Source organism: Bubalus kerabau, chromosome 4 (assembly GCF_029407905.1).
Source record: "Bubalus kerabau isolate K-KA32 ecotype Philippines breed swamp buffalo chromosome 4, PCC_UOA_SB_1v2, whole genome shotgun sequence".
In the NCBI taxonomy this organism is placed as follows: domain Eukaryota; kingdom Metazoa; phylum Chordata; class Mammalia; order Artiodactyla; family Bovidae; genus Bubalus; species Bubalus kerabau.
Window position 1 is genome coordinate 48,475,978 of NC_073627.1, and position 11,696 is coordinate 48,487,673.

Below are 11,696 nucleotides of genomic sequence, written 5' to 3' on the forward strand. Positions count from 1 at the left end.
TGCTGCTTCTGCTAAGTCGCTTCAGTTGTGTCCAACTCTGTGCGACCCCATAGATGGCAGCCCATCAGGCTCCCCCGTCCCTGGGATTCTCCAGGCAAGAACACTGGAGTGGGTTGCCATTTCCTTCTCCAAGGAATGAAAGTGAAAAGTGAAAGTCAAGTCGCTCAGTCGTGTCCGACTCTTAGCGACCCCATGGACTGCAGCCCACCAGGCTCCTCGGTCCATGGGATTTTCCAGGCAAGAGTACTGGAGTGGGGTGCCATTACCTTCTCCAAAAAAAGTAATGCAGAAGGCTGCAAATAAGAAAAGAGTTGATGGGACTTCCCTGGCAGTCCAGGGGTTAACACTCTTACCAGGGGACTTTGCAGGGAACATAGATTTGAACCCTGGTTGGGAAACTAAGATCCCACATGCCTCACAGCACAGCCAAAATATTTAAACAAAACAGAGAGAGAGAGTTTATTTGGAGTCCTAAGAATTGCAATGCAGGAGACATAAAAGTTGCCATGAGGTTGTTAAAAGTTTCCTGGTGGAATCGTTATAGACTCCAAAGCGACTCAGAAAATACTTTTTCTTAAGGAATCACAAGTTGTTTCAGCGTAAGGGTCCAAAAAGCATCTTGAATCTCTGACAGGAGTTCTGGATGACTTCATCAGGTCAAAAGGTCAAATTCCCATCCAAGCTGAAATGTGCATGTCACATTATTTATTTTTATTGGCGTATACTTATTTACAATGTTAGATTAGTTTCAGGTGTACAGCAAAGTGAACCAGTTATACATATATCCTTTTTTTTTAGACTGTTTTCCCATATAGGTCATTATAGAGTACTGAGTAGTGTTCCCTGTGCTATACAGTAGGTCTTTATTAGTTATCTGTTTCATAGATGGTGTGTATTTGTCAAGCCCAATCTCCCAGTTTATCCCTCCACCCTCCCTTTCCCCCTGGAAGGTCACACTTTCTTAAAGGCCTCCTGCCCGGCTCCACTTTGGGGAGCTCACTTGGTAATACTGTTCTTGTTTAGTTGCTAAGTCGTGTCCTGCTCTTTGTGACACCATGAACTGTGGCCCACTGGGTTCCTTGGTCCACGGGTTTTTCCAGGCAAGAATACTGGTGTGGGTTGCCATTTCCTTCTCCAGGGAATATCCTCAGGCCAGGGATCAAACCCACATCTCCTGCGATGGCAGGTGATTCTTCACCACTGAGCCACCTGGGAAGCCCTCACTTGGCAATACTGACTCCCTTTTGATTTTCCTTTCATGCTGGTAAATGCCAAACACAAACTATGGAAACACAGTGCCTGCCTGCAAAGAGTTCTCATCTTGTGGGGAAGATCATATGCAAATGCAGGCAAAAACAAAACTGTAGAGAGAGAATTCTGTGGGTGACTAATTAGCATGTGAATGGCACCAAATTTTTGTCTAGTCAGGGAAGACTTCCTGGAGGAGGAGAGTCTTCCACTTGAGCCTTCAAGGGTGAGTAAGACTTGGGGTGGGGAAGAGGTCAGCATATAGTCTTGGGCTGAGTGGGGAGCCTTAATGGGAATAGGGAGGTCGGCTAGACTGGTTGAAAGCTCCTGGAAGGGAATGAAAGGGAATAAAGCTGGAAGAGTGGGTTGGGGGCAGGTTGTGGAGGTTTCTGAGGACCCAGAGGAGAGCCTCTAAGTGTACTTTATGCACTGGTGTCTTATGAAGGCTCAGAGCTAGGGTAGGTGGGCAGGAAAGGAGTGGCGAGACAAAGACAGCTCTTAGGGAAGATTAACATGAGGCAGCCTGTTAAGCTGCAGAAAGAGTGAGAGTGAATCGAAGGGCCTGCTGGGGCATGCGGAGGGAACTCTGAGCATTTCCTCTGTGGCAGGCGTTGAGCACTTAGCATATATTATGACGTATAATCCTCCCAAGAGCCCTGGGAGATTTGTGTCATTAGCCTCTCTGTTTCACAGATGACTAAAGCAAGGTTAAGGAGTCTCCCCAAGGTGACCTGGCTTAAAACCAGGAGAGCTCGGTCCTCGCCTCAGCAACACATGTACTCAACTCAGAACAATGCAGAGAAGATGATCATGGCCCCTGCGCAAGGATGGCACGCAAACGGGTGAAGTGCTCCACAGCTTAAACAAACGAGCAAAAAATAAAAGCAGCAGCAAAAAACAAAAACATACAAACAAAAATGAACAGAGCTCAGATTTGGAACCCGCACAGCCTACCACCCGAGCTCACTCTCTAACCCCTATGCTATGTCACCGTTATACCGACGACCTAGAAAAATCCAGACTGACTAAGTCTGAGACAATCACCTCATCTGGCATATCCAGCAAGGCGGAGTGTGGAGAAAAGTATGTAGGACTTTGCCCAGGAAGATGCCTGAGTATTCAGGACATCCGATGCTTCTAAACAAAGAGTTGGGAATTGTCATGTAAGTTAGCTTATGATTGCTTTTGATTGCTTGTTTCGCCATGCCACTTGGCTTGTGGGATCTTGATTCCCCAACCAGAGACTGAACCCAAGTCACAGCGGTGAAGGCATTAGGAGCATTGAGTCCCAACCACAGAACCACAAGGGAATTCCCAGCTTTTGGTTGTAATGGGAGGGGCCGACATCAAACTTTTGATTGCTGAGGCATCCACTTCAAAGACATCCATCTCTGACAAGCACATTGCAGGCTACAAAATCAGATAAAGGGTCAGGCCACTCCACCTGTGGAATTCCCCTTTCAGAACACTCTGGGTAACCCAGCCAACTGACCACCTGAGTGACCCCAATTTTCCCTTCCCTGCTTTATTTATTTCTTTTGTGTTTTAAGTTCGCCCAAAAAGAGTGAACCCATGGAATCCCAGGTAACCTCACCCTCACCCCAGTAAAGGCAGAGCCCCAGGTCTGAGCTCACTCTCTGAGGCCTCTCTGTGTGGCCACTGCAGTGTCGTGGACCCTCCAGGACCGTGAGTAGCAAACTTGTCTTTTCAAAGTTCCCTGATGGTTGCTGCCGAGGTGCATAGGAAGACTCACAATGGCTGGTCCAGCCTCCACACTGGCTTCAACTGGGGAAGACTCAGTGGTGCTTCCAGGAGGAGTGCAACCCAGGGGAGTGCCTGCAGGCGTTCCTAGCTCAGAGCATCAACACACTGAGACTCACACGAAACAGAGATACAGACCCAGAACTGGAGAAGTATGGAGAGTCTCATGCCTGGATTGTGGATAGAGCCTTTAGTAATGGGTACGTGGTGGAGGCTATTTTTCAAGTCCCATGGAAGCCAGGGAGACAGGCTCCAACAGAGAAATAACACCAGCATTACCAAGACTAAGCAACTCCATCGCATGCTCCCTGCAAGGGTGGGTTTCCCAGGTGGCTCAGAGGTAGAGAACCTGCCTGCCAATGCAGGAGCCACAGGAGACCCAGGTTCAATCCCAGAGCGGGGAAGATCCTCTGGAGGAGGAAATGGCCACCCACTCCACTATTCTATCCAGGATGCTCCCATGGACAGAGGAGCCTGGCAAGCTGCAGTCTATGGGGTCCCAGAGAGTCAGACACAACTGAAGCAACTGAGCATTTTCCTTGCAAGGGAGGAGATGGACCCTTTCCTGCCACACCTGAAGTCCAGGTACACCTGAAGGCTTAGGGGTAGGGTGGGGAGGAAGTACTTCTAAAAGGACATGGAAACTTTTCTCTCCAGCCTTTGGGTGTGCCTGCAGATGCAAACTACAGATTTAGTTTGTGAATCTGGTTGGGCCAAGCCCTAATGGGATTTCATTAGAAGCAGGCAGAATCCTGTCTGAAGGAGCAACAGCCTGTGGTATAAAAGCTGGCAGGCAGCAAGCATCCTGTGAGGCTGGCCAAACGCTGCGATGTGCATGGAACCACTGCAGGAAGAGATGGGAGTGTATATGCGGGAGAGAAATAGCAGGGGTCAGGCTATCATGAGAGGAGACTGGAAATGAGGTCAATGACAAAGCAACATTTGTACCTCATGAGAATGTAGGGAAACCTGCCGAATACACAGATCTATGCTGTTTAGTGTTCAGAGTCTGGAAGGTTGGAATCCAGGGTGGAATCAGTTGTTGAGAGAAGAGACCTTTGCAACAGGGACACCAGTGAGGGGTGCTGGTGACGTGGTGATGGTGACGGTGGGTCCAAGTGAGGCTCTGCCAAGTGAGAGCTCCTGTCATGAATTCACAGAGAATCCTTCCAAGGAGCCTTCTGGCTGTGGAACTGAGCCATCTCTTGAAGAGATCACAGGTGAAGGGAAGAAGAAACCTGGCCTGTTGAGCTGGATCAGGTAAAGACATCTTGGTTAAGAGAGGCAAAGTTTATTTTGGTGCATTAGTCAGCAGAAGCTAGGTTGTGCTGTGTAACAAGCAAGCCTGAAATCTCAGTGACTTTACACCTGAAAGTTTACTTCTTACTCATACAAAGTCCAACCCTGGAGGAGGACTCTATCCCATTCACTCATGGACCTGGCATCTGGGATGTTACCAGTTCCTAAATAAGGGCAAGAAAGTGTAAGTCTCCTGAGCTTCCAGTGGAAAGTGACATCACGTTGACTGGTCAGAACTAGTCACATGGCCTCACCAAATGCAAGAGGAGCTAGGAGATGCTGAGGAGCAGATGGAAGGTCTGGTGAGCATCCCTGTCCCCGCTGCACTTAGCAGAGCTGGCATTTGTCATCCAGAGAAATCTCTTGACCCTTGGAGAGCACTAACTGAAAGCTAAAGGAGTTATTTTCCTGAAAATTGTGCGAGGCATGGAGGGTTAGCCTTGTTGCCTGGACACCCCTCTGGACAAGCTTCACACCTGTGGTGGGGGGTACGGGTGGGGATGAACACTCTCCCCCAGAGACAAGTGCATATGATGGAATGCAGGGTGCCAGGAGCACAGGCACCATGGTCCCCAGAAGAATGCTGCCAGGCTTCTCAGGGCAGAGGCAGAGCCTGGCACCAGCGGAAGGTGTACACGTGGGTGACGCCTCGTGAGAGTCCCCACTTGGCTGCATTGTGACTGGGGGACTGTTTCAGGAGACTCAGATCCTTCATAAAGCGTGTGCAGGACAAGAGCTGGAGAAAGTGACCTCCTGTTGAGTCAATAAGGCTGGTGACACTCCAATCACCTTGTGCCTGTGTGGCACGCAGGGAAACAGAAGTTCACTGACTTTTCAAGGTCACCTGGTTAATGAATGGCAGAGCCTGTTGATCCCCTGGCAGGATTTGAAAGCATGAGATGCACTCCTTGGAAGGCATGAGATGCATGGGAAAGATGGTGAGCTGGAACCAGGATCCTGGGTCCTGGTACAGGCCTTGCCATAGCCCTGCTAAGTGGCCCTGGGCACATTTCCTATCTCAGGGCCTTGGAAACCTGGCATTACAACATGGCCTGCTTTCTCCTCTTCTAGGCCTTCTTGACAAGCTCCTTCACAGATGGGGGTGTCACTGGACCACTGGGAATGGAAGGATGCTACTGCGTTAGAGCCTGGTGGGGCCCGTCCGCTGTTCCAGCCTGGCCAGCCCCCAGAAGCCACCAGCCTCGGCCCTTGTGTGGGATAGTAGAGGTCAGGGGTCAGAGGCAGCCCAGGCTGCCCCTTCCCTGGGGCCTTGTGTCCACGCCGGTATATCCCTGCCCTGCCGTAGGCCAGACCCCCATCCTGAGTCTTGACAAACAGCCTGATGAGTGAGGGCAGGAAGGCAGCTAGTGGGGGGGAGAATGGAGCCCGGGGGAGGCAGAGGAGAGTCAGGAGGGAGTTTGTGGCCGGGTCTCAAGAGTTCTGAGTCCTCTACAGAGGGTCAGTCTAGAGCCAACCCTGGCCTCCTCTGTCCTTGTCACTGAGCTCCCCCAGAAACTGGATCTCCAACCTTCATGCTGGGATACAGCTCCCCTCTCCAGCACCCAACTGGCTCAGCAGTAAAGAATCCACCTGCAATGCAAGAGACACAACAGATTTAGGTTCAATCCCTGGGTCCGGAAGATCCCTAGGAAAAGGAAATGGCAATCCATTTCAGTATTATTGCCTGGGAAATTCCATGGACAGAGGAATCTGGTGGGTTACAGTCCGTGGGATTACAAAGGGTCAGACAAAACCGAGCTACTCAGCACACGCACACACACACACACACACACACACACACACTCCAGCACCCACGCCTCCCCTCCATTCCTTCCCATCCCTGGCCTGGGACTTCCCTGGTGGTCCAGTGGTTTAGACTGCACTTCCAATGCAAGAGGCGTGGGCTCAGTCCTGCTTGGGGAAGATCCCACATGTTGCATGGCATGGCCGTCCCCAAAAAGAAATCCACCACCCATCACTGACCTGCATCTTCCCAATCCCGAGCACAAGTCCTTCCTTGGCAGTAAGCCCCCCTCATGCCTGGAACTGGGCACTGTCAGCTTTGTGCTGGCCCCTGACACTGAGGCCCCTCCATCACCCCTGACACTCAGCACCTCCCACGTCCAACAGTGAGCATCTCTCTGTCCCCCATCCTTACTCTATCTCCCACACATTACCTTGCCCTTGACTCTGGGCCCTCCCTGTCCTACCCTCTTACCGCTCTGCAGTCTTGGCTCCTCTGGTCAGATTCATCCAGAAGTTCCTGGATGAACTGACATTCCAGAATGAGCTCATTCAACCACACATCCCAGACTCCTGAGTCCCTGCATATATACCCTTTCCCTTCCACCCCCACATTCCTCCTTCTCCTGTGTCCCTCACCTTGACTCAGCCCATGGAGCCTCCAAAATTTCAGAAGATTCCAGCACCCAGTAGGGCTATGTTCACCAGGCTGCCGGGGTTACCGTCTCTGGATAATGTGCTGTAACTCCCACCCCCCCACAGAGATAGAAGGGTAACTGCCTCCAAGGATTATGATGCCCAAGGTGTAACATTCTCCTTGTGGATTTTTTTTCACTTCTCAGTCTGAAATCCCACCCTGGACAGCAAACAACTGAGCGTCCAATCTCAGCCTCCTTTCTCTATGTTTGGGCACAGAGAGGGAAGAAGACGGACAGACAAATTGAGAGAGTAGTGTTGACCCACATACGCTACTGTGTGATAGCTGGTGGGCAGCTGCTGTTTAACAGGGGGCTCAGCTTGGTGCTCTGTGATATCAGACCTTGAGGGGTGGGATAGGCTGGGGGTGGGAGGGAGGCTCAAGAAGGAGGGGATATATGTATACATATAGCTTATTCACTGCGTTGTACAGCATAAATGGACACAACATTGTAAAGCAATTGCATTCCAATTAAAAAAAAATGTTGGGTCAAAGTAGATAAAAAAAAAAAAATTAGGGAACATTTTGGGATGACTGAAAAAAATCTTGGGCTCCATTCTTGGGTCAGTTTTCATCTTAGACTCCACCCGCCCCCACGTTTCAGAGTTCCTCCTCTGAGCTGATCCCCTGCCTCCATCTCCGCCTTCCGTTGGGTGTGCCCTACCCCATTCTCACACCCACTAATGGAAAAGGAAATGCTTCTCTAGTAAAGAAAAGTCAGCACGGCTGACCAAAGAAGTTCCCTTTCCGCTTTCTAACATCAAACACTGAGATCTTTATTTCCAACCCTTCCTTACTGTGGAGGCCTGGAGATCCGAGACCGCTAACGGCACTGCTAACAGCATATTAAAAAGCAAAGACATCACTTTGCCGACAAAGGTCTGTATAGTCAAAGCTATAGTTTTTCTGATAGTCATATGGATGTGAGAGTTGGACCATAAAGAAGCCTGAGCACCGAAGAATTGATGCTTTCTAACTGTGCTGTTGGAGAAGACCCTTGAGAGTCCCTTGGACTGCAAGGAGATCCAACCAGTCCATCCTAAAGGAAATAAACCCTGAATATTCATTGGAAGGACTGATGCTGAAGCTGAAGCTCCAATACTTTCACCACCTGATGTGAAGAGCAGACTCATTAGAAAAGACCCTGATGCTGGGAAAGATTGAAGGCAGGAGGAGAAGGGGAGGACAGAGGATGAGATGGTTGGATGTCATCATTGACTCAGTGACATGAGTTTGAGCAAACTCTGGGAGATGGTGAAGGACAGGGAAGCCTGGTGTGCTATAGTCTGTGGGGTTGAAAAACAGTCAAACATGACTGAGCCACTGAACAACAGCTGGGCCCTGAAAATACTTTGCCACATGGAATCACAGGCTTCTTCTGTCACCTGATAAACTGGAGAATGGTTTCTCTTTGTTTTCAGTACCTATTTTTTTTCCTGTGGGACCAACATTCACTTTCTCTGGGTGCCATAAGCCTCATATTTGCTAACTGAAGGGTGGAGAATGTTTGCAGAATTTTTGAGTGATTTCCAGCTCTGATGATCTGAGATTTGCCTGTAAATCATGAAAGTGAGCCTGAGGCCCAGGAGACATCAGGCTTTCAGGAAATCGAGACTATAAACTTGACTTTCAGTCCAATAAGCTGACGCCACCAGGCAGAGGTTTTTAGCGGTGAGCAGACCAAGCTGACTTCTTTAAAAAACCACACTGGGAGAAGAACAGGAAGAAGAAAAGAAAATAAACATTCACTGAATACCACTTATATGCCAAAGGATATTCAGGGGTGTATATGTATTATCCCATAGCTTTTTTTAAACACTGAGATTTTATTCACACATTAATAGTATTCACCTCTTTAAACTGTAGAGTTCAGTGGTTTTAGTATATTTATAAAGTTGCTCAACAATTACCATTATTTAATTCTGGAATGTTTTTGTCCCTCCAAAAAATCACTCCACATTCAATAATACATACACTCTCTGTTCCTAGCTCTTGGCAACCACTGATCTATTTTCTGTCTCTATTGATTTTTCCCTTCTGGACATTTCACATGCAATCCGGAGCATTTTTTAATGGGCTTCTTTCACTCAGCATAATATTTTCCAGATTTATCTATGCTGTAACAGCTATCAGTACTTTATTCCTTTTTATGGCTAAATACTAACTACTGAATAGATAGACTACATTTTGTTTCCTCAACTGATGGCTATTTGGTTTGTTTCTACTTTCTAGCTGATGTGAATGATGACTCTATCAACATTTGTGTACAAGTTTCTGTTTTGAAGCATATGTTTTCAATTCTCTTGGTGAGTTTCCCTGAGTAGAAAACTGCAGGGTAATATATTAACTCTATGTCTGATTTTTGAGAAACTGCCAAACTGTTTTCTACAGGAGCCACACCATTTTACCAGCAATATCTGAGGGTTCCAGTTTCTCCATATTCTCACCAACACTGGCAGTCATCCGCTTTCTTGGTTGTGGCCATCCTTGTGTGTCCAAAGTGATGCATCATTTTGGTTTTGATTTGCATTTCTCTAATGACTAATGGTGTTGAGCATGTTTTAATGAGCTCATTGAATTGTTATCTGTTTCTTTTTACCTCTTTGAAGGTCATGCTCTTCTAACCCATCCTGCCAAACTCAGCCTTTTACAGTGTTTAATCATCTGCATTTAATGTAATTACTGATGAGACAGGATTTAAATATGCCGTGTTGTTATTTGTTTTATATATGTTTTATATCTTTTTTATTCTATTCCTCCATACTTTCTTTTAAGTGGATATTTTCTAGAGCATATTTCTTGTCTTTTTTGTTCTTTTCACTATTCTTTTAAACATTTATTTTCTGCCAGGCTCTTCTATTCATCCGATTCTCCAGGCAAGAATACTGGAGTGGGTTGCCATTCCCTTCTCCAGGGGATCTTCCTGACCCAGGGATTGAACCCAGGCCACCTGCATTGCGGGCAGATTCTTTACTGTCTGAGCCACGGCTCCAATATACTTTCTTTCCTGTTAAATGGATATTTTCTAGTGCACCTTTCAAATGTCCTTGTCTTTTCTTCCACTATTCCTTTAAAATTTTATTTTCTTGGTACATGTGTGGTGGATTGAAATGAACATTTTAATTTAAAACAGACTATGTTTGGATTAATATTAAGTTCAGTAGTATATAAAATATTGTTTCTATGTAGCTTCATTCTTTATTCCCCCTTTTTCCTATTATTGTCACAAAAATCACATCTACATACATTATATACCCATCAACACTTATCTGTTGTTAGTCACTTTGAATAGTTCGTCTCTTAGATCATATAGGAGGAAAATAGAAATGAAAATTACAAACAAAACACAAAAATATGAAAAATTGAAAAAAAACAAACACAAAAATACCTATTGTCTTTTCTATTGACCTATGTAGTTACTTTTGCTGGGACTCTTTATTTTGCCATGTGAATTCTAGTTTCTGTTTAGTGTCTTATTTCAACCTGAGAGATCCTCCTTAGTATTTCTTGTAAGATAGGTTTACTAGCAGCAAAATCTCTCAGCTTTTATTTATCTGAGAATGTCTTAATTTTTCTTCCACTTTCGAAGGATAGTTTTGACCATGTAGAACTGGTTGATAGTTTTTATTTCAGCTCTTTGAATAAATCATACCACTACTTCTGGCCTATGTAGTTTTTGATGACAAATCAGGTGTTAATCCTATTGAGGATCTTTAATATGTGATGAATTAATGTCCCTCTTGCTGTTTTCAAATGATCTTATTGTCTTTGGATTTTGATAGGTTGATTAAGAGTACCTCTTTAAATTTATCTGCAGTACCTCATTAAATTTATCTGCAGTTTGTTGAGATTATTGGACATGTAGATTAATGATTTTCATCAAGTTTGGGGGTTTCAGGCCATTGTTTATTCAAATATTTCTTCTCTCTCTCTTTGAGAGTCCCATTGGGCATATGTTGATACATTCTTTGCTGTCCCATAAGTTTCAAAGTGAACGAAGGGGAAAGTTTCTTCACTTTGTGACTGACTGTTTGCGACCCCAGGGACTATACAGTCCATGGAATTCTCCAGGCCAGAACACTGGAGTGGGTAGCCATTCTCTTCTCCAGGGGATCTTCCCAACCCAGGGATCGAACTCAGGTCTCCCACGTTGCAGGAGGATTCTTTACCAGCTGAACCACCAGGAAAGCCCCACAAGTCTCAAAGTTTTGTTTATTTTTTTCTTTTTTTCATTCTGTTCCTCAGACTGGCAAATTTCAAATATATATATTTCCTCTTATCTTTTACTTCCTGTTTGCTCAGTGCCTGAAGATTAGGCAGAGGTGAGAGTTTAGGGTCTTCTGAGGTCTTTCCTGAGCACGTGCACAGTTCTAAGCATACGTATGACCTTCTAGATTCTGCATAGTTTTATGAGGTATTGATAATCCCACTCAATCATCTGAACACTGAGGCCCCATTTGGTTAAGTGATTTACACAAGATGTTCATCAGGCAGTGTGAGGCACTAGATTTAAACCCGAAGCCATACTCTTTCCTGCAACTTCCATGGGTATTCTTCTTCCATGCTCACTGGGAATCCTGGTTTAACGCAGCATAGAAGCCCTCCCTACCAAGTTTGAGAATGAAACTCCTTGTCAGTGGCAGTTACCTGGAAGAAGGTAGTTAAAGCTAAAGCTGATTCTAAGGAATCTCAAGAATGGAGGAAGGAAGGCTTGGGCCATGTAGGATAAGCAGGGGACAATTACCTTTGCGTAATTGGGAAGGGAATTACGGAATTAAGGATGAGGGAAACTTCGACATCGCAAGTGACTCCAGCCCATTTCTTTTTAATGTTTATTTATTTATTTGGCTGTGTTAGGTCTTGGCTGCTCCGTGTGGCATCTTTACTGCAGTAGGCTGGCTCTTGAGTTGTGGCCCGTGGGCTTAGCTGCCCCATGCATGGCCTGTGG

The 11,696-nt window shown here is 46.3% G+C and overlaps 1 non-coding gene across 1 annotated transcript; it reads left to right on the plus strand.

Annotated features, from left to right (window-relative positions):
* The first annotated feature begins 2,003 nt into the window (after nt 1-2,003).
* Nucleotides 2,004-2,110, plus strand: LOC129651890 (U6 spliceosomal RNA). The gene has a single exon (XR_008714392.1). It is a non-coding gene; the product is annotated as a U6 spliceosomal RNA (small nuclear RNA).
* Nucleotides 2,111-11,696: the final 9,586 nt, after the last annotated feature.